General features: G+C 42.3%; 1 protein-coding gene across 18 annotated transcripts in view; it reads right to left on the reverse strand.

The window, feature by feature from the left end:
- LOC122557375 (teneurin-3) overlaps window positions 1–26,906 on the reverse strand; it is a 2,678,940-nt gene that overhangs the window by 1,967,631 nt on the left and 684,403 nt on the right. The gene's annotated exons all lie outside the window — the stretch shown is intronic.

Below are 26,906 nucleotides of genomic sequence, written 5' to 3' on the forward strand. Positions count from 1 at the left end.
CATTAGTGAACCATATGTTTTTTTTCGCCTGACAATCAAATTCATGGTCAACATTAGACTGTTAATTCCAGATATTTATTGAATTCAAATTCAACCATCTGCCATGGGGGGATTTGAACCCGGGTCCTTAGAACGTTATCTGGGTGTCTGGATTAACAGTCCAGCTAGTTAAGCCATCAGATCATTGCCTCCCCACTGTTTCTGTTGGATTGGCAGTGCTTATTGATAAAAAATGCTTCCTTCCTTCCTTCCTTCCTCCTTCCTTCCCTCCTACTTATCTACCAACCGACATTTGGTTTATTTTTCTGAGTTTTAAGATGATGCTGGAGAGTAGTAACACTATACAACACTTTTCACTGTATTTTGTAAATATGTGACAATAAATCAAATAAATCAAATCAGATGGTCTACTGTGGTCAAGAAACATTACTTCCAAGTCAACTAAAAGTGTCTCTTGTAGTTTTTTAGTTTCTCACATATTAATATGTGCAGGATCGTATGCAGGTAAACGGGATTAGTTTAAAATGACATTATAGTTGATACAGACATGCTGAGCCAAAGAGCCTGTTTCGGTGCTATAGAGTGTTCTGTGTTCTATAACTACTAGATTATGTAGTGTGTTAGAAGTTGCTACAGTGTCTTTCAGGTGAAGTGAACATTTCTGCCAATGAGATCCTCATTCCAGATAAATGCAGGTTAAGTGGAGCCATGAGTCGAGGTTCTAAGCAATTCTGTAAACAAATTCAAATGACATAATCATAATGTGTGGAATAATTACATTCCTCAGTTTTAATCTTTGCAGACTTGTATACAGAAATCTCCATTTGAGAAAAAAAGTCCTGAGTATTCTGATAATGGTGATGAATATAATGATCAAAACTTCAAATGGTATTATATATGCTATTGCAATTTCAAATTAAGCTATTATTGTTTTAGTGATTAGATTACTTACAGTGTGGAAACAGGCCCTTAGGCCCAACAAGTCCACACCGACCCTCTGAAGAGTAACCCACCCAGACCCATTCCCCTACACCTAACACTACAGGCAATTTAGCATGGCCAATTCATCTAACCTGCACATTTTTGGATTGTGGGAGGAAACCGGAGCACCCAAAGGAAACCCACGCAGACACGGGGAGAATGTGCAAACACCACACAGTCAGTCGCCTGAGGCAGGAATTGAACCTGGGTCTCTGGTGCTGTGAGGCAGCAGTGCTAACCACCGTGCCATTGTACAGCCCACAATACTTTTATTGGAATCAGAATTCGTACCTGCATATTCACATTAACAATTGCCAGCTTCAATGTGCAATGCATCCACATATTAGAACATTTTTGGCTTCCATAGAAATTGAATCTTTACCCACTAGTAAAGGTCAATTGAAGAGATTTAACAGTTTACGACTTGGGTAAATTTAATTTCAGCACCATTGTTGAAGGACTCCTGAGTATGTTTTCAAATTTATCAAGGCTTTTATCTTCCCATTTTCTTTATAAATACCTTTGACCATGTGCAATTTCTAGCTGAGAAGTCAGACATATGATGATCACTGTACCGTGGCTGAGTGAGAACATTGCGCTTCCATGGTTAAGTCAGCAGGTACTTAGTTCCAGTTCTGGTCCAGCACAATATGTAGATTGGTGTTCAGTGATGTACGGTCAGTATCATTTTTTGGATAAAATACAAAACTGAGGTCCCATCTGTCTGCTCAAGTACAAAAGATCCCTCACCATTATTCAAAGAAGACTAGAGGCATTCTAACTGGGTTCTGAACCACCAGTGATCCCTCAACCGACATTTGCAATATAGATCACATGGGGTTTGTCACATTGTTATCTTGTGGGGCTTTGCTGTGCACAAATTGGCTGTCTTGTTTCCTGTATCATGTTGAGAATTGCAAGCATTTACTTGGCTGTAGCTTGTAGTGGCCTGAGCTCAAAAAGGTGCTATATAAATGCAAAAGCTGAGGGGAGCTGCTTTGATTTAATCTTCCCGCTTACGCTACTGCTTTCTCCACTTTGTTTTGTCATGGTGAGGAGTTGTTTGGCAGGAAGATCTGAATTTGTTGATGCAATGTTACTCAAAATTTTAAAATCAGCTTCACTGAAACCAATCACTGCCTAGTTGTTGCATTGTAGCTGAAGCGACTAACATCGCAATACTGAATGACTTTTCAACTGCAGTGTAGAACTGGTAATAAATGGTCTATTACCCTATTAGGTCTCAATAATATTCACATATGGGTGCAAGCTGACACAGTACACTAACATGTTTCTTGTACCTCTGAGACACAGTTATTTTCTAGTCTAAACAGATAAGACAAAAGTATTGGATATTTATAGTGTCATATAGTATGGAAACAGACCCTTCAGTCCTATTCCTCTGTGCTGGCCAAACATCCCAATTTGATGTAGTTTAATTTGCCAGGATATGGCCCATATCCTTGTAAAAGATCGTAAGTGAAATGAATTTGTTCAAAACAGTGCCGCTGGGGGGGGAGGGGGAAGGGCATTGTATTGCTCTAAAAATCTGCAGATATTGGCACCAAAGTCAGAAGTTTTCAAAGGAAGTTTGTAGAAAATAATAAAGTTCAGTGGGTGCAGAAAGGGCTCAATTGCTAACGTCTGAGTTGTAGGAGCTCTGCCTTGCATATGAAACTTGTTCCACAGAACATGAACAATTTCACTTGGGGTTCTTGTGGTGCAGTGGTAGTGTCCCTATCACCGGACTGGGAGGTCCGGGTTGAAATCCCACCTGTTCCAGAGGTATGTCATAATGTGTCTCAACAGGTTGATGAACAAAATATCTAATCTTGTGCTCAAGGGCTCTTGAGGCACAGTGGTAGTATCCCTATCTCTGAGTCAAGAGGCCACAGTTCAAGTCCCACATGCTCCAACATTTTTGAACAAGCTGATTAGAAAAAAATCTAATCAACTGTTCATTGGACATATCAATTGAATTTTGGAGAGATTGTGGGAGACATGCAACTCCTTCTACTCTAACCATCATATAAATTAATTGAAGGGCTCTTCTGAGACATTGATAGTATTCCTACCTTTGAGCTAGAAAGCCTAGGTTCAAGTCCAACCTGCTCTAGAAGTGTGTCATGTCTGAATTGGCTGATTAAAACTATCTCGAATCTTGATGATTTAATACCCAATTTCTTAGCTGACTTCTGGAAACATTTCTCAATGCAAAGAGAATTTTAGTGCCCTAACAATCATCAAGCCCTAATTTTTCTGATGGACTTTTTTTTGTCATGTGACCAATACACACACAAAAACATGCACAAAGTTACTTAACACTTATATATGTTAGCTGTCAATTTAAATCCATTTAACTGTCTGATTTTCTCATCCATGATGAGCTATTTTTCTAACCAAACTAGTCAGAGATGTTATGATCCTCCTCTGGAACAGATGGGACTTGAACCCAGATCTCCTGGTCTAGAGGTCGTGACATTACCACTGTGCTATAAACTTATGACAAAGATTCTTCTCTCTAAAATACAATCTTTTATGTATTTTTGGTAGTGGTGTTGGCAGCAACACCAAAGGGATGGGAACTGAAGTTTCCCACTTGTGTATTCAGCTTGAAAAATGACCAGAGAAAAAGGACATTAAATGCAATCAACAAAAACAGCTCCAAAAACCATTATTCATATCCTCTATTATACATTACTTGCTGAACTTCTTCCTCCCACATCCAAAAAGATCAGGAATTTCAGTAATAAATTTTCAGTAAGCTAAAAAGTGCTTTGAAATCAATTGTTTTGAAAAGAACAACCATAGTTGTGATTAATTTGTTCTCTTTTTCTGAGGTAAGTGAAGGTTTCAACCTTGCTGTCGACCTTTAAAGCTGTACTTGCATAAGATGGGCTTATTCAGAAAAGTAATATTCCTTTATTCCATTATACCTGAATATTGATTGATGAGCCAACATGCAGGTAGAAACTAAATATGATAATCGGAGCATCTTTGGAACCCAAATGTGGTTAGTGTTAATCCTGTTAGACTGAACAATCCATAATGTGCCAAGTTACTTGTGGCTCTGTTAAAGTGGATAGCCAGCAGCAAACGAGCAAAGAAAAGTGGAGCTATTCCAGTTGACATTTATTATCGTCACGTCATACTGCAGTGAGAGACGTATGATTTGGTCCCAATTAACGAAAAATACAGGAAGAATATATTAGCAAGCCTGTAAAATCTGTACTCCAAATAAATACTGGTTAATAATTCCTCTGAAAGTTATGAACCTTTCTCAAATCTTTGACATGTAACCTATTCACCACATAATTGCCCAGTGCAATGTATTAGGCTGCTTGGCACACTCGGATCTTTACTCTTAGAATACATTTTCTTCAAAAATTGAATTAGATAATGTTCTCTATAAAGTTCAGAAGCACTCAATTGATACAGATGGTACTGAATCATTGGAATTACACAGCACAGGAGCAGGCTATTCAAGTGCCAGCTCAATGGAAGACCTGTCCAATTAGACCTGCCCTCCAGTTCTTCTTTAATTCATTCATGGGATGGGGACATCGCTGGCTAGACCAGCACTTATAGCCCATCCCCAATGGCCCAGGAGGTGGTTAAGTGTCAACCACATTGCCGTGGGTCTGGAGTCGCGAGTATGGCAGACCAAGTAAGATGGCAGTTTCCTTTGCTAAAGGACATTAGTGAACTAGGTGGGTTTTTCCCAACAATCAGCAATTGATTTATGGCAATAATTAGACTCTTAATTCCAGATATTTATTGAATTTAAGTTCCACCATCTACCATGCCAGGATTCAAACCCAGGTCCCCAGAACTTTACGTGGGCCTGTGGATTAACAATCCAGCAATAATACCTCTCCGGCATTGCCACTTGCTCTGTTTTAGTGCAATTTCCACCTGTTCAGGAGCAATTTTGAAAGTTACTATTGAATCTTCTTTCACCTCCCCTTTCAGAATGTATTTTTGGATCATAATCACTCCTTGCGAAAGAGAAACTCAGCTTTTGTCAATTAACTTAACAGGAGAACTGATGCAGTCGTAGGAACTGACCATGGCCACTTTATTCTGTTATCTCCCATAGGATCTTCTGCATCTGAAATATATGGCTGAATTCTGAGACAGCCTTTATCCTGGAATTCTGGGACGGCAAGATGAGCAGAATAGAGTAGAATATCCTTTATTGTCACATGTACCCCAGTACAGAAGTATGGGAGTACGGTGAAAAGTTTTTACAATGGATGCTTCTCATGGCACCATCTTCCATTCAAGTACCTTGGTACAAATATAAATAGGAATAAAAGGAAAACTTTTACTTACTTACTTGCATTACTTACAGTGTCTAAAAAAAGTTAGAAATAAGATTGTTATCAGATAGTTAAAGGATTGAAATCACAGGCCACTAAAGAGTTTCAAATAGCAGCAGCTCAGCATGTGACCTGACTGCTCACACCAGGTCCCAGTCCAACAACTGTCCTGCTCCCCTTTAGCCTTCAGTCCATTCCTCCCCAGCACTCAGAGGCAGCAAGGCATGAGGCGCTGCAGTGGGACTCACTTCCACACTGCCCCCGGACTCGTTTCTTCTCACACTGCTCAGAGACTGCTTCCTCACATGCTGTTCAGGGATTGATAAAAACAGAGAAAAAAAAAGAAAGAAAAGAACAGGTGGAGTAGAGGAGCTCCAGGTGGAGCTGCCTACTCTGCCGCCATAGGAGACCCAAAGAAATTAGTTTTTAATACACAAGCCGAGTTGGGGTCACAGAGCTTTTATAATGGTCTCACAATCAAACTGGAAAGTTAACAGATTTGGATTTGTATAGGAACTGTGCTTGGAGTAAGCAGCAGAGCTTTCAAACAGACAAGCTCATGTTAATTTCCCGAGTTGAGACCAGCTTTCCTTTTCTTTCATGGGATGGGGGTATCGCTAGCAAGGACACACTTTGAGGCCCATCCTTTCTGCCCTTCAATTGAATGGCATGCATTTGAGAATGCAGCTAAGTGTGCACCTCATTGCTGTAGGTTTGGAGTCACATGTAGGAAAGACCGGGTCAAAGTTGAGGTTTTTCTTCCCTCATTAGTGAGCAAGATCTTAATTGCTGACAGTTCACATGACCGCCATAACTAAGGTTTCAATTCCAGGTTGGTTTAATTGGATTTAAATTTCACCAACTCTATGGCAAGATCAAAACCCATGCCCTTGATGCACTAACCTGGGCCTCTGGATTGCCAATTCAGTCACATGAACACTACATGACTGTCTTCTCTAGGCAGAATATTAAAATAGTACAGCAGTATGGTTCTGCTGAAGGATCATTGGATCCAAAACATTGACTCTGCTATATCTCAGTAGATGCTTTCAAAGCTGTTGAGGTTCTGCAGCAATTTCTGTGTTTGTTTCAGATTTCCAGCATCCACAGTTCTTCAGTTTATTACACTAGTCGGAAGTCCTGTCCTTCACCAGAGACGTTCCAGACATAATGAAAACAAAGGCAGCAGTGAAACAGTCTGAGCCAAATCTGGAGGTCTGTTCCAACTGTTGCTAAAATCAACAAGCCAGTTTGTTTTCAGGTATTCTTGATGTTGGACTCTTTGCATATTTTAATGATGTTAGGAATCTTCTGAATATTGGTGAGCAGTGCAGGGGCTGATCCCCTCAGGATTCTTCAGCAGCAAGGACCAAAAATTATGTTTTTTTAAAATTAATTCACACAATATTGATGCTGCTGGCTCAGTCAGCATTTACTGCCCATCCCTATCTTCCCTTGAGAAAGTGGTGGAGAGTAGTTAGAGTTGGCTAATAACAATTTTTTTTAAAACTCTCACGATCGATTCGATCCATGATCCACTGTACCGTGAGCCACCCTTGTACCCATTGTCACACCAATCCTGACACTTAACTCCAGCCCAGTAATCTTGTCATCAAACATACAAACGGCTTTTGAAGACTGTAAAAGTACACAGAGCTACAAATTCAAGACTTGGGTCTTTTGATCTAGTGGGCGGCACGGTGGCACAGTGGTTAGCACTGCTGCCTCACAGCGCCAGAGACCCGGGTTCAATTCCCGCCTCAGGCAACTGACTGTGTGGAGTTTGCACATTCTCCCTGTGTCTACTTGGGTTTGCTCCAGGTGCTCTGGTTTCCTCCCACAGTCCAAAAATGTGCAGGTTAGGTAAATTGGCCATGCTAAATTGCCTGTAGTGTTAGGTGAAGGGGTAAATGTAGGAGAATGGGTCTGGGTGGGTGGCAGGTCGGTGTGGATTGTTGGGCCGAAGGGCCTGTTTCCACACTGTAAGTAAGCTAATTAGCAATACGTTTTGTTCAGAATCCAACAATGGCCTATAACCAAGCTCCAATCCAGGAAAACCAGTCATCCAAACTCTTGACATATGCCAACAAATATACTCAAGTGCATTGGAAGTAGCTCAAGCTTGATTGTTAACTCTCGTCGCATGAACACTGAATGTGATCCCACAAAATTGATTTCTCCAAGCATGAATTGAAACACAAATTAAACCTTCATATTACGCTCAAAGAATAATTTGCCTGATATCAAACTTGTTAGGGAAGTGAAGACAGGAGGTGCATCAAGTTTAATAGGGCTAAATCTGACATTTCTTTAGTTAACTGTAAGTTGGATTAAGAATTTTTCAGAGTTTCCCGCTAAGGGACTGAGAGTGATTTCTCACCATATGTTAATAAATGTGCCTCACTAACTACCTATTCTGTGCCGAGGCACTCCTCACATCCAATTCCAGTCCTATCCTACCCCATGCTGTTCTCAGATCAACTCACCACTTCCCTGGTATGAACTGAAAGACCAACATGCCTAGTGCCCATGTCAGGTTGAAAAGGCTACCATGCACCAAGATGAGCACTGGCATTCCAAAGTGGCTCTGCTGAGTGTTAAGTGGATTCTTGAAAAGTTGAAGATGATGCTGTGATTCCCCGACAAGAACCTGGAGATCCCAATGAATGGGGATGGTGCAAATGTCCTCTTCCCAATTTCCGCTTCCCAGAGGATTGCAGAGGAGGCCATGACATCACACCCAATCATGCTGATCCGAGGTCACCATCTGGGTCGTTGCAGTCTCAACAGTCCAGAGGCACAGCCAACAGTGTCATAAGAAGGTCAATCATCTTCTCAGCTCCAGCAAGGTAAGTTCCACATACTTCTCCCTGTACCGAGCACTCACTCTGCCTCTGCTATTGCACCCACTTCCCACCAAGGATCATGTTGTGCCACTCTTACGATTGACTGCAATAAGTTGCCTCGCTTATTTTCATTTCACCCCAATATCCCTACCCTGCAGAACCTCAGTGCTGCTTACTCCCTACCTGGGAGCACTGCACCACCTTCCCCCTAGCTGCGAGCAGTAATATCCTTACCACCCACTTTCAGCCCAATCAATCTCTCCCTTTCTCTCATTCCAAGAGAAGACAGCTCACAATAATGCTTGATAACTAGGGGAATGGCTAACCGACTCCTTAGACTTCCAAGGAAAGAATTCTGATCCTTGCAGAAAAAGACAGGGACTGCACCTGTGGAAATACTGAGGGATCCATCTCCCAACAGCTAAGTAAGAACCACTGTTCATTTCGGTGCAACTCTCACACTAAACCACCAGTCAGTTTCATTCATTGTATATCACTTCTAACTGCCAGCAGCAACACCTTCTCTCTCTCTTGTCTTGCGGGTACCAGTGGGAGGTCCACCACCTCTGTCGTGAAATGGCCGGCTCTGCAAAAAACCATGTTCTCACCCTCTGAAGACAAGCGCATTGAACTCTCAGCAACAGCTTAGGAGCGTAAACACGTCACTGCAACATCGTTGCAGCTGACTGAGGAAGAAATACCCCAAGTTGCTTGCATTCAGAGGACTGCTGGAGACCTGGCACCTTCTCAGCTCCAGCTGGAGCAGACCCAACAGTGTCAGTAAACAGGGATTTCACTCACATGCACTGGGAGGAGCAGCAGCAGCAGCAGCAGACTGGTATCTGGGATGCAATAGTCTTTATTGCCCAGAAGCTGCAGGAACAATAAACTCATAAATCACATTAGATTGGCCTACTTGCTAATGCTGACTCTTTGAAGGAGTTCCCAATTTGTCACATTTCTGTGACTTTTCTGCATGACCCTGCACATTTTCTTCCTCTTCGGGTTCACATTGCATGCCACTTTAAAAGTTTTGATTCGGAGATGCCGGTGTTGGACTGGGATGTATAAAGTTAAAAATCACGCAACACCAGGTTATAGTCCAACAGATTTATTTGGAAGCACTAGCTTTCGGAGCGACGCTCCTTCATCAGGTGGTTGTGAAGTATAAGATTGTAAGGCACAGAATTTATAGCAAAAGTTTACAGTGTGATATAACTGAAAATATACATTGAAAAAGACCTGGATTGTTTGTTAAGTCTCTCATCTTTTAGAATGCCCATGTTGGTTTCAGTTCTTTCATATTTAAATTGGAAATATTTTTCAAAACTTATATTCTCAAGTGAACTTTAACAATTGGTGTCACGTCGGCCCAGATAATGCATTTAAGGTATGAGGTGCCCTGTGTGAGGCTGTCTGTGTCACAATGGTCAGACTGATTCAAATCTAAAATAGGGATTTACAGAATCTTACATGGATTCATGCAGTTTTTGAGCAAAATAAAATGCAATTCTGCAAGTACAAATTCACCCCACCAACCTCTGTGTGTGTGATTGTGTGTGTGTGCGCGCGTGTTGGGGGGGTAGTGGCGGGGATTGTGAGTGTCTGTGAGAGAGTGTGTGCATGTGTGTGAGTGTGAGTGTAAAGTGGTATAGGTCTGTGAGAGAGTAAGTGTCTGAGTGTGGGAGTGTATGTGCGAGCGCATGAGAGAGGGTCTGCGTGGATATATGGGTCTATAGGAGAGTGTGTGTGTGTCTGTCTGAGTGTCCGTGTGTATCTGTCTGTATCTGTCTGTCTGTGTGCATCTGTCTGTGTGCGTGCATAGTGCAATGGGGTCACCTATAGTGTGACATGAACACAATGTCCTGGTTGAGGCCATCCCAATGGGTACCGAACTTGGCTATCAGCCTCTGCTCGGCCATTTTTCGTTGTTGCCTGTCCGGAAGTCCACCTTGGAGGACAGACACCCGATGGTCCGAGGTCAAATGTCCCGGACCGTTGAAATGTCTCTAACTGAACCTTGGACCTTCAGAGGCCTAGCAGAGGCTGATCGCTAAGTTCAGTACCTATGGGGATGGCCTCAACCGGGACCTTGGGTTCACGTCACACTACAGGTGCCCCATTACAACACACACACACACACACTTACCAGATAGTCAAAAAGAAAACAAAAAATAAAGAATTTAAGATGGTGAGATACTGAAACGTTTCCTGGTGGAAGTCAAGAGGCAGGATTACAATGTCAGTCCACTGATGACCAGAAGTAGCTTACAATGAGAAAAAAATTTATAAAGACAGGGTGTCTTATCAAAATTATATTAAGTGGAAAATAGTCTCTGGATTTGTCACATTGAGCACACAGAAATGAAATATGAACATATTTACTGAATTGGATAACTTACAGTATGGAAACAGGCCCTTCGGCCCAAGAAGTCCACACCGACCCTCCGAAGACCGACCCTCCGAAGACCAACCCACCCAGACCCATCTCCCTCTGACTAATGCACCTAACACTACGGGCAATTTAGCATGGCCAATTCACCTCACCTGCACATTTTTGGACTGTGGGAGGAAACCAGAGCACCCAGAGGAAACCCACACAGACACGGGGAGAATGTGCAAACTCCACACAGGCGGTCGCCTGAGGCGGGAATTGAACCCGGGTCTCTGGCGCTGTGAGGCAGCAGTGCTAACCACTGTGCCACCGTGCTGTCCGCATATTTGGATTTTTGATCTAATTTCTGTGACAATTTTGTTCAGAACAAAAATGTTAATGAAAAGACTCCAAGTTCTGAAAGCTATTATGTTTTTCAATAATATTCAACGCTTCAATAATAATTTGAGGGAAGCAAAGAATTCAGGTTGAATTTTTGGAAAAATATATTCTGGTAGTAAAGAAATTGTTACATTTGATCAAAAGAACTTGAAGTACTTGGGTAACTGACTTGCTATTCAGATCACCATTATACATTGCTGAGATTTATAAAATAACTTGTGGTTTTACTTTCAGTAAAGTAATGAGTTGAGTAACCAGCCATAGTTGACAAAGGATCATTGACGTCCTTCCTACTGGACTGAAATAGTTGGTAGCACAGGTACTGTATCTTGAATTCACATTTTTCCGAATTTTGGATTGCACATTTAAATCTTGATCATGGCGAAGTTTTAATGACAATTTAATGTGCGCATGGACACAACCATTTTGGTTTGCCCATTTTCAAACTCTTTAAAACAGTTGGTAGGTCATGTTTTAGCTGTACAGGACATTGATTAGGCCACCTTTGGAATACTTCATGCAATTCTCCCTGCTATAGGAAGGATGATGTGAAACTTGAAAGAGTTCAGAAAACATTTTCAAGGATTTTACCAGGGTTGGAGGATTTGATCCAAAGGGAGAGGCTGGGGCTATTTTCGCTGGAGCATCGGAGACTGAGGGGTGACCTTATAGAGGTTTATAAAACTATGAAGGGCATGGATAGGGTGAATAGGTCTTTTCTGTAGGACAGAGAGTGCAAATCTCGAGGGCACAGGTTTAAATTGAGTGGGGAAAGATCTAAAAGGGAGCTAAGGAGCAATGTTTTCACGCAGAGGGTGATGCATGAATAGAATGAACTGCCAGAGGAAGTGGTGGAGGTTGGTCAATGACAACATTTAAAAGGCATCTGGATAGGTATATGAATAGGAAGGGTTTAGAGGGAAATGGGCCAAGTGCTGGCAAATGGGACTGGATTGATTTAGAAAATTTGGGTTAGCATGGATGAATTAGACTGAAGGGTCTGTTTCTGTGCTGTACAGCTCTATGAATTGGCCATACTAAATTGCCCGTAGTGTTAGGTAAGGTGTAAATGTAGGGGTATGGGTGGGTTTCGCTTCGGCGGGTCGGTGTGGACTTGTTGGGCCGAAGGGCCTGTTTCCACACTGTAATCTAATCTAAATCTAAATCTAAATCTAAATGACTCCATGACTAACCTCTGCAACTGACTATTAGCAGCATTCCATCTTTGACCTTAATGTTGATGAATGGTTGATGGGAGAAGACTTTTACTTGGTTTGGGTCTCTAACAATGCTCCTCCAGAAAGATATCAATGATTGTTCTTGTGCTTGGTGGCCACCTTGAATCTGGGCAGCCATATATAAATCGGTGGCAACATACACAGTGAGACACAAGAAAGACACCAAATGGTTCTGTCATAATGGTGGAGAAAGTGAGTACTGCAGATGCTGGAGAGTCAGAGTCGAAAAATGTGGTGCTGGAAAAGCACAGTAGGTCAGGCAGCATCCGAGGAGCAGGCGAGTCGACGTTTCAGGCAGAAGCCCTTCATCAGGAATGGTGGTAAGCCCTTCATCATAGTGCTGGTCCACACTGTCCTACAGCATACCCACTGAGGCACATGTAATTTCATGTAATATACAACAGGACAGTGCAAATTATAAGTTGCAAAAGTGAAGGGACACCCACAGAGAAAAATAATGTCCAATTTTTTTATATAGCATGTGAGGTACCATAACTGTGCATAATTTGAGGGACACCACTCTGTCAGCATGGAGTAAGACATTCCTCGTTGAACTGCCTCAGTTGGTCGGCAAATGGCAGACAGACATGTACATTGATGCTACGTACAAAATGTATGCACACAAGTGTAGCAAAATATTTGAGTAGAATTTGATTTAGTAAATATTTCAATCTGTGCTTCCTGTTGATTGATTATTCAGATACATTTTACTGCAAATCTAATTATAGTCATGGAGTCATAGAGAATGAGAAATATCTTGCATGCTTTCCCTCATAAGCATGTTACCACCAGATGATTTGATGTAAGCTTCTGTTAGGGATGGTGGGAAAGAGAACATCATTCTGCTCTCATTTGCTTTTTTCTGCTGTATTGGACAGAGCTGAGCCGTTAAACATTTAATCACAGTTTCAACAATTTTGTTTATGTGCCATTAAGAATTAAGCCATATTTCAATTACAGCTGCAGTAAAACAGATTAAATTTACTCAGTTTGTACACTGCTCCAAGCTCATTTGCAATTCCCTGGATAGCATTTTGTTGCTGGGTATTCAAATGACACAGTCTTTGACATTCTTTTAAAGCTGTTTTTATTTCCTTAATTAGGCGGTTTTACCAAGACCTGTTCCTTGAACCATGAATTCTAATATGTTTCTGTCTCCTTTCTGGTTGACAGGTTTGGTGCTTGAACAGGGAATCACATTTTGAAAGTCTACACATGCTGTCCTAATCCCTTGGTAATTACGTCCCACTCAAAGTAACCTTAAGGGTTCTTCTGCTGCACTTCGCACTCATGTTATGCTGCTTAATTACACTGTCAAAATTACCTCCTTGAAGCCGAATAGAGAAACAAAAGACAGGATATTAAATGCCCTGGCTTACTATGATTTGTGCAGGGGATGTTTTGTGCAAAACGGATTGGGTCTCTTGCCCACTATCCTTTCAATCGCCCTCAAAGTTCACCCAATAAAAACATGCGGTGATTGATGTGGCAAAATCAGTAATTGTCTTCTGGATCAGTGGTGCTGGAAGAGCACAGCAATTCAGGCAGCATCCGACGAGCAGCAAAATCGACGTTTCGGGCAAAAGCTCTTCATCAGGCTTTTGCCCGAAACATCGATTTTGCTGCTCGTTGGATGCTGCCTGAATTGCTGTGCTCTTCCAGCACCACTGATCCAGAATCTGGTTTCCAGCATCTGCAGTCATTGTTTTTACCCAAAATCAGCAATTGGCCCACTTAATGAAAGTAAATGATTGGGAATCCATTAAGCTTGTTAAAAATTCGATTGATCCTAATATTACCCTGCCCACACCATAATAGAATTGGTGTGGGTAGTTGGATGGGAGTTGGCAGCCCATTTTTCTGAAAATAAATGGTAAGTCGGAAGTGTGCGACTATTTTTGGAGGATACTCTTTGCTCATCAGATGCATTTCCCAAGAAGACAGTCACTCTGACCCACCGATACTTCAAGCTCTCACCTCCTCCCTAAAGTGGGAAAACCCTCTGACCAAAAGGACCCCAGATTATGGCTGCAGGACATAATCCAATTGTTGGCACACTGTTGATTTCACTTCAAAGGGGGGTTGGAGCAGTCATCTGCCTCCATGAATATCTGCCCTAAGTCTGTCAACCTTTCAGGAATAATTTGATAATCTTTTGCTGATCATGTTTTCAACAGATAAGATCGTTTCTTGGACTCACATCTGATCTGGTTATTGACTTGTCAAATTCATATCCATTGGAATGACAAGAATAATTCTTAATCGCCACATTTTCTTATTATTTCAAGGTATGAGCAGTCATCAGTGTTGCATTATGGCTAAGGACTTCGGATTTCTGCATGCTTGGTTCTTCAACGATTTTGAACAAGTGAATATATTTAATTCAAAAATGCATCTGTATTACTCATGTCAAAACTACTTATCATCCACACTGTCTATATCCTAATTCTTGTCAAGGTCTGTTCACTAATCTCTGAACATTTATGAGTGTTGGTTCAATAAATTACCAGTTCTGTATCAGTTGGTATCGGTCTCACAAGATCAAGTTGCAGTTCTGACGTTGAGCACAAAAATTAAGAATTTTACTCAACAGCAGTACTGAGGGAATGCAGCATTACCAGAATTTTGGGATGAGATATTGAACTGATGTCCCACTTACCCTGTCACTGATTTTAACAAGATCGCATGGCAATTGTTTGAAGAAGAGCAGTGGTGGAATCCCTTGTGTCCTGACTACTAACTATCCCTCAAATAACATCACATCTGGGATCTTCCTGTGCGTAAATTGGTTGCTGCCTTTCTCAAATTTCATCTGTCACTCCACTTCAAAGCTGCTTCGTTGGCTAAAAAGGAAATTTGAGACATAAGAACTATTTAGAAAAGCACTTGAAATGTTATTGAACTCAAGGCCACACGCTAAATGCTGGAAAATGGGATTATAATGACTGACAACAGGTGTGGGCATAGAATCATACAATCCTGACAGTGTGAGGATCCACATTCCTACATTTGGCACATCCAGTCCACACCGACCTTCCAAAGATCATCCCACCCAGACCCATCCCTCGACCCTATCCCTGTAACCCTGCATTTCCCATGGCTAATCGACCTAGACTGCACACATTGGACACTATGGAACAATTTAACATGGCCAAACCACCTCAGCTGTACATCTTCAGACTGTGAGAGGAAGCTGGAGTACCCGGAGGAAACCCATGCAGACATGGGGAGAACATGCAAACACACAGACAGACACCCAAGGCTGGAATCAAACCCAGACCCCTGCTACCGTGAGGCAGCAGTGCTCACCATGGGCTGAAGGGCCTCTTGCTGTGCTGTAAAACTTCAAAGACTCTCCATGCTATTTGGTGTCTGTCTAGGCATGTCTTTCTTTCCCTTTAATGTTACCTCAAGATTAAAATTTTAATTTTTGTATTCCAATCATCTCATCGGCTCAGCCTCCATGTCTGTGCAGCCACTTTGGGATCAAACATCCCTGAACATACCTGCAGTTCGGCGCCCTGTACATCCTCAATTTCTATCGTTCACAATGCAAAGCAACGTGTTCAAGTGCCAAGCCTTTTGTTCAGGAATGATAACCCCAAGACTAGCTAACTCTTTTCCTTGAGAAGGTATTTCAAGTAACATGTTTAATGACTACCATCACCAAAACTAAAATCAGCTTACCACAGGGCTAGTGGTTACATGACGAGAGCAAGCATCAGGTTCATCTGACAAGCTCCCACTAGAAGATGCACTTGATTCTGATCACAGTCTGTGATGGCCTTTTTCATTATGTGTCCATATCCACAAACTGGCAGGTCATCCACAGTAGTTTCCACTCCGGGAATATTACAGACTGTATTGTGCTGCCTGCATTCATCCTTTTTCAAAGCAGTGGAAATACCAAACCATGTGTGCATCAATCCATAACCCCCAGACTTTGTCCAGAATATAAATAGAAAACTGTTGCTTTGTTCCAGTCTCTGTTGCCAGGAACAATCTTTTGCATTGAGGGTAGAAAAAACCACTGCCTTGGCAAGTTGTGGCAAAATGTCTGGAAAAGTTGGCACAGGGAAATGAGATTTCTCCAAAGATTTCTTGCATTCCTTTGTATGTATCATCATTTAGAGTGGCTCAGTGGCTATTAATGCTGCCTCGCAGAACCAGGGACTCAGGTTCGATTCCACCCTCAAGTGACTGCATGTGTGGAGTTTGCATTTTCTCCCCGTGTCTGCACGGGTTTCCTCCCACAGTCACAAAGATGTGTAGATCAGGTGGATTAGCTATGGGAAATGCAGGGTTACGAGAAAGGGGTGTAGTTCTGGGTGGGATGCTTTTGGGAGGGTTGGTGAGAATTGGATGGGCCAAATGGCCTGCTTCATAGTAATTCTATAATTTCAGTTTTGCAATTGTTTTCTCACTGCCACCATGTTGCCAATCCAGTTAGTAGGAGTTGCCCTTCTTGATGACTCTCTTTTTTCCTTGGTCCTCTCTGTTATCTGTTGGGTGGCACGGTGGCACAGTGGTTAGCACTGCTGCCTCACAGTGCCAGAGACCCGGGTTCAATTCCCACCTCAGACAACTGTCTGTGTGGAGTTTGCACATTTTCCCCGTGTCTGCGTGGGTTTCCTGCGGGTGGTCCGGTTTCCTCTCTCAGTCCAAAAATGTGCAGTTTAGGTGAATTGGTCATGCTAAATTGCCCGTAGTGTTAGGTGTAGGGAAATGGGTCTGGGTGGGTTGCTCGTCGGAGGGTCAGTGTGGACTTGTTGAGCTGAAGGGCCTGTTTCCACAGTGTAAGTAATTTAATCTAATCTTTCAGGCTGAGCGTGAGGCTACTCGGACTCTCTGACTCCCACAGCTACCTGGATTACACCTCTTCCCACCCTACCTCTTGCAAAAATTCCATCCCGTATTCCCAATTCCTCTGCCTCCGCCGTATCTGCTCCCAGGAGGACCAGTTCCACCACAGAACACACCAGATGGCCTCCTTCTTTAGAGATCGCAATTTCCCTTCTCACATGGTTAAAGATGCCCTCCAACACATCTCATCCACAGCCCATACCTCTGTCCTCAAACCCCACCCCTCGAACCGTAACAAAGACTGAACCCCCCCGGTCCTCACTTTCCACCTTTACCAACCTTCGCATTAACCGTATCATCCGCCGACATTTCCGCCACCACCAAACGGACCCCACCACCAGAGATATATTTCCCTCCCCACCCCTTTCCGCTTTCTGCAAAGACCGTTCCCTTCGTGACTACCTGGTCACGTCCACGCCCCCCAGCAAACCACCTTCAAATCTTGGTACCCTCCCCTGCCACTGCAGGAATTGTAAAACCTGCACCCACACCTCCTCCCTCACCTCCATCCAAGGCCCCAAAGGAGCTTTCCACATCCATCAAAGTTTCACCTGCAAATCCACCAATGTCATTTATTGTATCCGTTGCTCCCGATGCAGTCAGCTCTACACTGGGGAGACTGGACGCCTCCTCGCAGAGTGTTTCAGGGAACATCTCCGGGAGACCCGCACCAATTAACCCCACCATCCTGTGGCCCAACATTTCAACTTCCCCTCCTACTCTGCCGAGGACATGCAGGTCCTGGGCCTTCTCCACCGCCGCTCCCTCACCACCCGATGCCTGGAGGAAGAACACCACATCTTCCGCCTCGGAACACTTCAACCCCAGTGGACTTCACCAGTTTCCTCATTTCCCCTCCCCCCCACCTTACCTCAGTTCCAACCTTCCAGCTCAGCACTGTCCTCATGACCTGTCCTACCTGCCTATCTCCCTTCCCACCAATCCGCTCCACCCTCCCCTCTGTCCTATCACCTCCATCCCCACTCCCATTCACCTATTGTACTCTTTGCTACCTTCTCCCCACCCTCCTTTCTGACCTATCACCTTCATCCCTACCCCCATTCACCTATTGTACTCTTTGCTACCTTTTCCCCAACCTCCTCTCTGACCTATCACCTCCACACCCACCCCTATCCCTATTCACCTATTGTACTCTTTGCTACCTTCTCCCCAGCCCCCTCCCCCCCAAACCCCCCAGCCCCCCATTTATCTCTCCACGCTGAAGGCTTCCTGTCTCTATTCCCGATGAAGGGCTTTTGCCCGAAACATCGATTTTCCTGCTTCTCAGATGCTGCCTGACCTGCTGTACTTTTCCAGCACCACTCTAATCTAAACTCTCTCTGACAGATGCTGAGATTGTCTTACATTCTCATCTCTATCAATATGATATTCACCACAAAGACATGTAAGGGCTTGAAAAAGCATATTTGTAACCTTTTATCACCTGATCAACAATCAATGGCTTAGTGGGCTGCAAAATGCTGTAAAGCTCTTCTGGTCCACATAATGTTACTTTTTAAAATGTACATATAGTGTTATTAGTCCAAGCATTAGACTTGCTTCAGCTGAGTTGAGTGGATTTTGATAAACATCTGCTATCTGGAACTCTAGATCTTTATCCTTCTTGCGCATTGCATTGTCAGCTTCATTTTTTGCCTCTTGGGATGAGTATCTTTCCATCTCACAGCCTCAAGCACACCTTTAGAGAGTTTCATTTTTGTGTCATTAACTTGAGTCTCTTTGCACTATCTACAAAGTTCATAATGTTGCACAAGGCCCCTGTGTCTATCAGCCTTTTCACATTCATTTGCTGCTTTTCTTTTACAGATCCCTTTCTAACAGTCACAAATCATTTATCACCTTGAGACCTGATGGTCCTAGTATGTTGTTTGATGTAGAATTATTTATTAGAATCATCATCGGGCATCCCTCCACTATCTCTCTGTGTAAGCTTGCTTTGCTTTTTTCGAACTAACCAGTTGCAAACTGATTCAACTTCTTGCCAATAGATCACAGCTTCCCTCGTGCTGGTCATACTTTCTTTTCTTTTGTGTGATGTCCTCCAAAATATTTAAATCCGACTTGCAGGCCTTGATCTGTCTGCTAGCCCAACTGCAAATTAACTTGCTGTTTTTTCAACATGATGCTCATGTTCAGCCCGGAATGCCCCTTCGGATGATGCAAAGCTTCATTTGTTCTCTCGTTAATGTGCACTGGCTGATGATTGTCTTAGGGACCAGGCCAGACCCCCTCAAAACAGTTCAAGAAGGTAGCCCAGACCCTAACTTTGCCTGCTGTTTAAGAACGTGTAATGTGGAATTCCCAGGAGAAATGCCACTGGTCAAACCACTTAGTTTCAAACAAAACAGAATTTATTTACACAATTACTGAATGAAACACAAACAGAAAACCGAATAACCTAACCTCTCCAAACCCCAACAGATCATCCCAACTTATTGATGCTGCTCCAAATACTTGCACCAATCCCCATAAACACCCCTTGGCAAAAAAAAGTAAAATCAAACACAGGAACTTATATGATAGAAGTCAGAGACAGAGTACCAGCATGGATCTGCTTCTTTGGGTCCAGCAGATTTTTCCATACTACTACTAAAAATCAAACCAACCCAGAGAAAAGCTGAGCTGGAAGAACTGGGCACTCTCCTTTAATTGTACAAGTGTTAAAAGTTGAAAGCCTTCTGCCTGAGGCATTATTTGTTAGTTATAAACAAAGTGGACCTAAAACCCTTCAACTCCAGACTTTTCAGAGGCTGTGTCATTTATGACCTCTCTGAAAAAAAGAGCCAAGTATAGCACAATCTTGTTAAAGGAGCAGCTTTGTCATAATTGACAAGGTCAGAACTTCTGAACTTTCTTGAGAGTACATTTCTCCCCTCTCAGCTGGCGTGCTGTCACAGTGTGATAAATTTAGGCCAAAGACAATCCTATCGATGTTGAAATAATATTCTGTTGTCCAATATTTCAATGCTACCTTATTTTAATCAATAAGTTTCTTTCCCTGACACTGAACACATACCATTCATAAATAACATTAATTAAGGCTCGAAATATATCTTCAAAATGTGCAAAATCTTTCCAATGTGGATTTTCTGCCCGACAGTGAGATCTCTGGTGCATTCCAGCTTTTAACATCATTTCCACTGATCAGAGTGATTCTACTCTTCTTTTCTTATCTTTATCTATCAAATGCAGCTAATATTTCAAAAATGTGCCACTGGGAATGAAAAAAAATCTACCATCTTTTCTCAATTTCGCAATGGCAGGGCATGGAAAATTCATAGCCAACTTGACTCACCAAATACTCCCAAGTTACAGACTGCAATTTTAATTTTTCCTTTTCTTTGTAAATGGTATTTTGTTCTGTAACAGCCTTGAAAACTTACCTAATCTCAGCTTCACACTTCTGATGCCAAGTTTCAAATAACATATTCAATGGCTGCTACAAACGAAAGTAAAGGGAAAGCAACCTACAACAGCGATAGAGGTTACATGACAACAGCAAGCTAGCCCATACACTATATAAAAACACATTTCTTAAACCAGAGGGCTCTCCTTAAACTTACTTCTTTTGACCAAACACTTCTGTGTGCGCAGCATGGTGACTCAGTGGTTAGCACTACTGCCCCACAGCACCTGGGTCCCAGGTTCCAGCCTCGGGTGTCTGTCTGTGTGGAGTTTTCACATTCTCGCCGTGTCTGTGTGGGGTTCCTCCGGGTGCTCCGGTTTCCTCCCACAGTCCAACGATGTGCAGGTCATGCTAAATTGCCCATAGGTTAGGTGCGTTAGTCAGAGGGAAATGGGTCTGGGTGGGTTACTCTTCGGAGGGTCAGTGTGGTCTTGTTGGGCCGAAGGGCCTGTTCTCACACTGTAGGGAATCTAATCTAATCTAAAATCTGAAACATCAAATTGTATGATGTGACTGACAAGGTGCCTTGCAATTCTTGCAGGGGTGGGAGAAATGGGAGACCTGCTAAGACAACACTGAAATAGTTTAGTGTGTGGGTCATGTATTGATTCTCACTCTTAAATTGCAAGACTGTGAGTTATCCAACTGAAGATATTTTATTCAGGTTTGATTATAGACTTTTCATGGAGATTCTCAAGTTAAATTTTGTGGATCTTTTGTAGCTGGTCACTTGCAAAGGCCTGCCCAATGAGTAAAGGTCTGCTTGATGGCACTCTTCAATTTCCAGTCAATTTCAAGCACTGGAAAATTAGCAGAGCTGCAAGCTCCCTTATTGTTGGGGCTAAACAGTCCTGTTTTGAGCAAGATGAACAGAACACCTTGGTTAGCCTGCTGAGCACTGATTATCAGATCCTGATGGTCATAAAATCATTGCTTTGTTCACATATTCAATAACAGTTTTACATTGCACGTCTGAGTCTTTGACCTTTCTGAGACATAGATAGATTTACCCAATGTTAATGTGGAAGAATTTTGCAATTACTCAAGGGCACTTTTGTTATAAAATGTATTTACAATAACTTGAACCAGGATGATTATTTTCAATGTCAGTGTTGCAGAGGCAGATAATTCTTACAGTCTTATTTTATCAGCATGAGGTTGTGACTCATTCACTTTGTGTGTTTTCTAAATGAATATTTTACAAATTCTGTGAGTAAGATCAGTTCTACTTTTTGAGAATCAAAGAAGGCAAGATTGTGTTCAAGAATTGCATTGTCATGATGCAAGTGTACCCTTGTTTTGTGACAGTGGCATCTTGATCTGTGTCCTTGAAATCAAGATATCCACATACTTTTTGGAAGTCTACATGCCATGGTAACAAATTCTAATATTGGTCATTTAATGCATGGGTTTATGTTCTCCCCGTCTCAATTTATCATCTTCCAACACAAAATAATAATCTCCAGAGAGTTATCTCATTCTATTAAAAAATAACAGGGGTTGAAAAGGACCCTTTTGCACCTCAAAGCCAGCTGAGAAACACAATAAGCACCTTTCAGAAACAAGCGAAATGATCATGCCAAAATGAACACCTTGGAAGTCAAGCACGCTTGAAAATCTTACTCACATCAGATACCCATCTGTCTCACTGAAGTGTGGCATTATGAACAAAACAGGTCTTTATTATTCAATGTAAGGTTAATAATCTGAAACCTTAGGCAGAGTCTTTCTATATTTATGTCAATGTCACAAACACAACATGTGCCAACAGATTACATGACATACACACTGAATGTGCTTTAACCAAGTGGCTATCTTTCAAAGTGTAAGAGGAGTAGTCCTCAAACAATTCAAGATGGACGGTTATCATTCAGTGGCTGTTGCCACAGTCAGTCCAGTCCCTATTGGATACCTGTGCAAGACTTTGGTGATTGCCAAATGCATGCATGTCAGAGACAACATGATGCAGACAATGATAATGAGCGTCTCTGACAAAACCTACCTACTGCTCTTGTGTCTGTTTGTGCATTGCTACAAAGTTAGTAACAGCCAATACCATGCAGTTTTCTGCTGCCTGGTACTGTACAGGTGCCTGGTCTTCAGCGGTCCTCTCAGTTCCACCAAATTGGAGCCTTCCTTTCCCAACCAACTATCAAGACACATCAGTGACATGCTTGTCAGAATGTGCTTCAAACACTAGTCTATGCAAAGTACTAACTGAGGTGTCAATATCTCAGCTGATGGAGAGTGCAGGAGATTGTGTTTTCTTTGACAGGTCTGTATCTTCATTTTCAGAAACTGAGGTGTTGATTGGAAGGAGCATGTCCCTTCAAGGTAGAGACTTGTGCAAATGCTGCTGATACTGCAGGATGCAAGAGAGGAAATGAGTTACAAAGTAAAAGTACAAGCCTGAACTTGCTAAGAGTTTTAAGAACATACTCACATTGGTGGTAATGGGGAAACAGCACAGCACTTGACAATGATCCTTATTTGCTGAGACATTCAGATCCCAACATCACCGTATGAGCAGTCTCTGTTCTTTCCCAAGAAGGGAAAGATTTTCTCCATGCAGGGGTTAAGGAGATAAATGTTCAGGATTTCATCACTGGTCTTGGCCATCTCTGCCCTACAGTGGGCCATTTTCTCCTGGAATGAAGTCAAAGATTGACTGGTTGAGATGTAAGTGGTTGGCACTTTTATTCGTATTGACGCAAGTGGAAAATAGGTGGCTTGAATGGATAGGAAGGGCAGAGGGCCAGAAGGATTAAATGTTTGGAAGGAATGGGGCAGGGGAGTGGCTGAGAGTCATTGAGAGACAATGCTACATACAATATTGAAAGTGGCGGATTGTGAACATTGGTGGGCGGTAAGTGCAATGATTGAGATACCAGGATCTTGTCTGGGCTGGAGAGTTTCAGTTACGAAGGGAGACTGGGGCTGTTTCCCCCAGAGCAGAGGAGACTGAAGGTGGGTATAATTGAGATGTATAAAATAACGAGGGGCATAAATAGGGTAGACAGAAAGAAACTTCTCCCCTTGGTGGAGGGATCAGTGACCAGAGCATAGATTTAAGGGACAGAAGGTGGAGATGAGATGTCACGAAAATAACCTTTTCATCCAGAAGGTAGTGGGAATCTGGAATTCACTGCCTTTAAGAGTGTTCGTAGCAGAAATCTGTTTAATTAGTATTTAGAGTGGACTTGTGATGCCAAGGCATACAAGGCTATGGCCCAAATGCTGGAAAATGGGATTAGATTAATTAGGTGGTTGTTTCTGACTGGCACTGATTCAATGGGCTGAAGGGCCTTTTCCATTGCTGTAGACCTCTATGCCTGTATAGAGTGAAGATGGTGGCAAATAGCTTTGCAAAACTAAAAGGTCATTGACCTTCTTGTGGTGCTGCGAGGTGTTCCTCTCGAATGTAGATACCACACTGAATTGGCCAGCGACTTCTGATCAGATGGGCAGGGTTGGTGCAGTGGTCTCTTCTGATGGCCATGGGGAAAGCGGATGGTACCACCTCTTCACTATCCTGTCGTCTAGGAGCCTCCAGGTCCCTCCAGGCAAAGCATAGTGCTAACTCGCTTTCTTCAGATCATTGCACTTCAATCAAGCTTAATTTCCTCTTGTAAACATTCAAGTTAAATCCATAAATTTGTGACTTCCACACTGCTAGTTAAGGCCCTTCTAACAGTGGTGATAAATTCCATATAGAGCCTTAGTATGATTGGATTTCCTGCCTGTTCAATTCATGTCTGCTGCTTTCCCCTGCTGACAAAAATGGGATACCTGAAATGCGAGTAGGACATTTAGTCTAAATCAATCCTGCTCTTCTTAAAGGTCTCGAGTAGTTTTGAATTTGCAAAAATCAGGCCCTCTCAGTGGATAAATGCAGCGTGAACTATTGTCACACAAACATGGAAGAGCCTATGTTTAATTATTGGCTTGTACTGACGTTGCTACTGTCTGGACAATTGCTTAAAGTTCTTACTTCTGTCTGCTGCGCAGTAGCCTCTACAGAAACTGAAGATGTAAGAACAAGATCCTGTGTAACGTCCACATGCATTATGGATAAATAGTCTGAATTTATGTGATGTTTTTATAAGTTTATGAAATGCCTGGAAGTGTAGGTTATGCCCATAATATGAGAATATATTTATTATTTCTTTTCCTGACCTTTATACACTAAACAATGACAGAAGCAGAGCTGATTTAGTGAGTTTTCGAGAAGATTTGTAGCTTAGGTTGAGGTTCTGGATGTAGGTTGGCGCGCTGAGCTGGCAAATCTACATCCAGAGAGCTGATACAGTTGTTTCAGTGAAACATGTGAATTCTGAATCTCATGTGAATGACAAGGGATAAGAAACACCCTTTTCGAGGGTTGTGAGGCAAATTTCTGTATCCTTACAGACAAATGATAAATTAGAGTCAATAGAGATGTACAGTATGGAAAGACCCTTTGGTTCAACTTGTCCATGCTGACCAGCTATCCTAAATTAATCTAGTCCCTTTTGTCAGCATTTGGCCCATATCCCTCTGAGGTTTCCCTATTCATATACCCATCCAGATGCTTTTAAAATGTTGTAATTGTGCCATCTTCCATCACTTCCTCTGGAAGCTCATTCTATACATGCATCACCCTCTGCATGAAAAAGTTGCCCCTTAGGTCTCTTTTAAATCTTTCCCCTCTCACCTTAAACCTATGCCCTCTAGTTTTGGAATTATCCACCCCAGAGAAAAGACCTTGTCTGTTTATCCTATCCATGTCCCTCTTGATTTTATAAACCTCTCTGAGGACATCCTTCAGCCTCCTACACTCCAGGGTGAACAGCCCAGCCTATTCAGCCTCTCTCTATAGTTGAACCTCCTCAAACCTTCTCTGATCAACTTAACATTGGTAGCAACTCATGCTTCAATTTCACAAATTGAACTAATCAATTGAAACAATAAATCTATTAATTAAACTGAAAATAACTTTCGCCTAATATGTCACAAGGACAGAAGTTAACAAGGGTATAAAGGAAGAGCTTATTTCGATCCCATCTCAAGTGAAAGTAAGAAGGCCATGGCCAATGAACTGCAAGAGACAAGATCACTATTGATCAGACCACTGTAAATCACTGTACGACTGACCTGACTGTAGACCACAGCCTTTGTTAAGTATCACACATGTACACTCATGAAATATTTTAGTGAATCTGTTGGGCTTGTTTCGAATTACCATACCCAGATTTGTATGTGAATGGTAACAAGTCTTTAATTTGAATGCAGCCAGAAATGTACAAGTGTCTGACATGCAATAGGTTACCAAATGAAGAAGAGTGACTTGGATAAAATGCTGGAGGACTACCAATAGCTATGAAACTGAAATCCAGTTCAAATGTGTGTGTCGGGAAATGGATTTTTGGTGCTTACAGGAAACATGATATGCAAGCAACTTAATCAGGCAGAATGTAAAATTTTGATTTCCCAACAGTGGGTTGACTTGCAGAGAAAAGTCACTGTGATAGTGAACTCAGTGTCATAAAATTCTCATGTACTGCTGATTTATCCCAAGAGTCTTGCTTTATTGGCAACTATTTTGTATCCATGAATAGTTGTGACATGTCATTACAAGTACTATATGCCATTATAATGCTTGCACCCACAAACACTCCGTTGACATTTTCTCTGCAATCTGGATCAGTGGTGCTGGAAAAGCACAGCAATTCAGGCAGCATCCGACGAGCAGCAAAATCGACGTTTCGGGCAAAAGCCCTTCATCAGGAATAAAGCTGAAGTTAGGTTTGTGCAAATTAAAGCTTTCTTGACTTTCTTGCTCAACAAATGCACTCACTCCCTCCAATGGCAATTCCATATGGTGCTGACAAGATTTTGCCAGGCAGTTCTCCAAGTGGTGGAGAAGAGCAACATCCAGTCAGCCCAACAATCCCTTGGCCTGGCAATTGCAGGAAGAACATAAAAGGTAAACATGAAGACTGAAAAAAATCTGGTCTGGGTAAATGAACCGAGGGATAACGCTTTGCAGATGATAGCATATTGGAGAAAAAAATACAAATCGGAGAGGGAATGTGAAACATTGCTAAAGGACAGAAGCAAGAGATGCAATTCAATGGTGGATGCTTCACACTGTGAGAAAATACATGAGACATTTGTCAGTGAGAATAGAAGAAAGGGGTCACTTGACAAGGTGCCATTACAAATAGAGTCAAGGAACAGAAGAACCCTGTTTTGTAAGTACACAGGCCATTCAAGTTGGCAACATAATTAAATAAGACAATAGAGTATTTGGTTTTAGTATCATGATACAACATGGGTGACTCCCATTTGGTATATCATTTTCTATCCAAAGGCAGAAGGAAAGATAAGGCAACGTGACTTTGTAAGCTTGCCTGGTTCGATGCTAATTGAAATATTGCATGGTAGAGATGCAAATTAGATTCAACAAGCTGT

This window comes from Chiloscyllium plagiosum, unplaced genomic scaffold (assembly GCF_037043375.1).
Source record: "Chiloscyllium plagiosum isolate Xiang-an unplaced genomic scaffold, Cpla_swu_hap1 HiC_scaffold_2, whole genome shotgun sequence".
Classification (NCBI taxonomy): Eukaryota; Metazoa; Chordata; class Chondrichthyes; order Orectolobiformes; family Hemiscylliidae; genus Chiloscyllium; species Chiloscyllium plagiosum.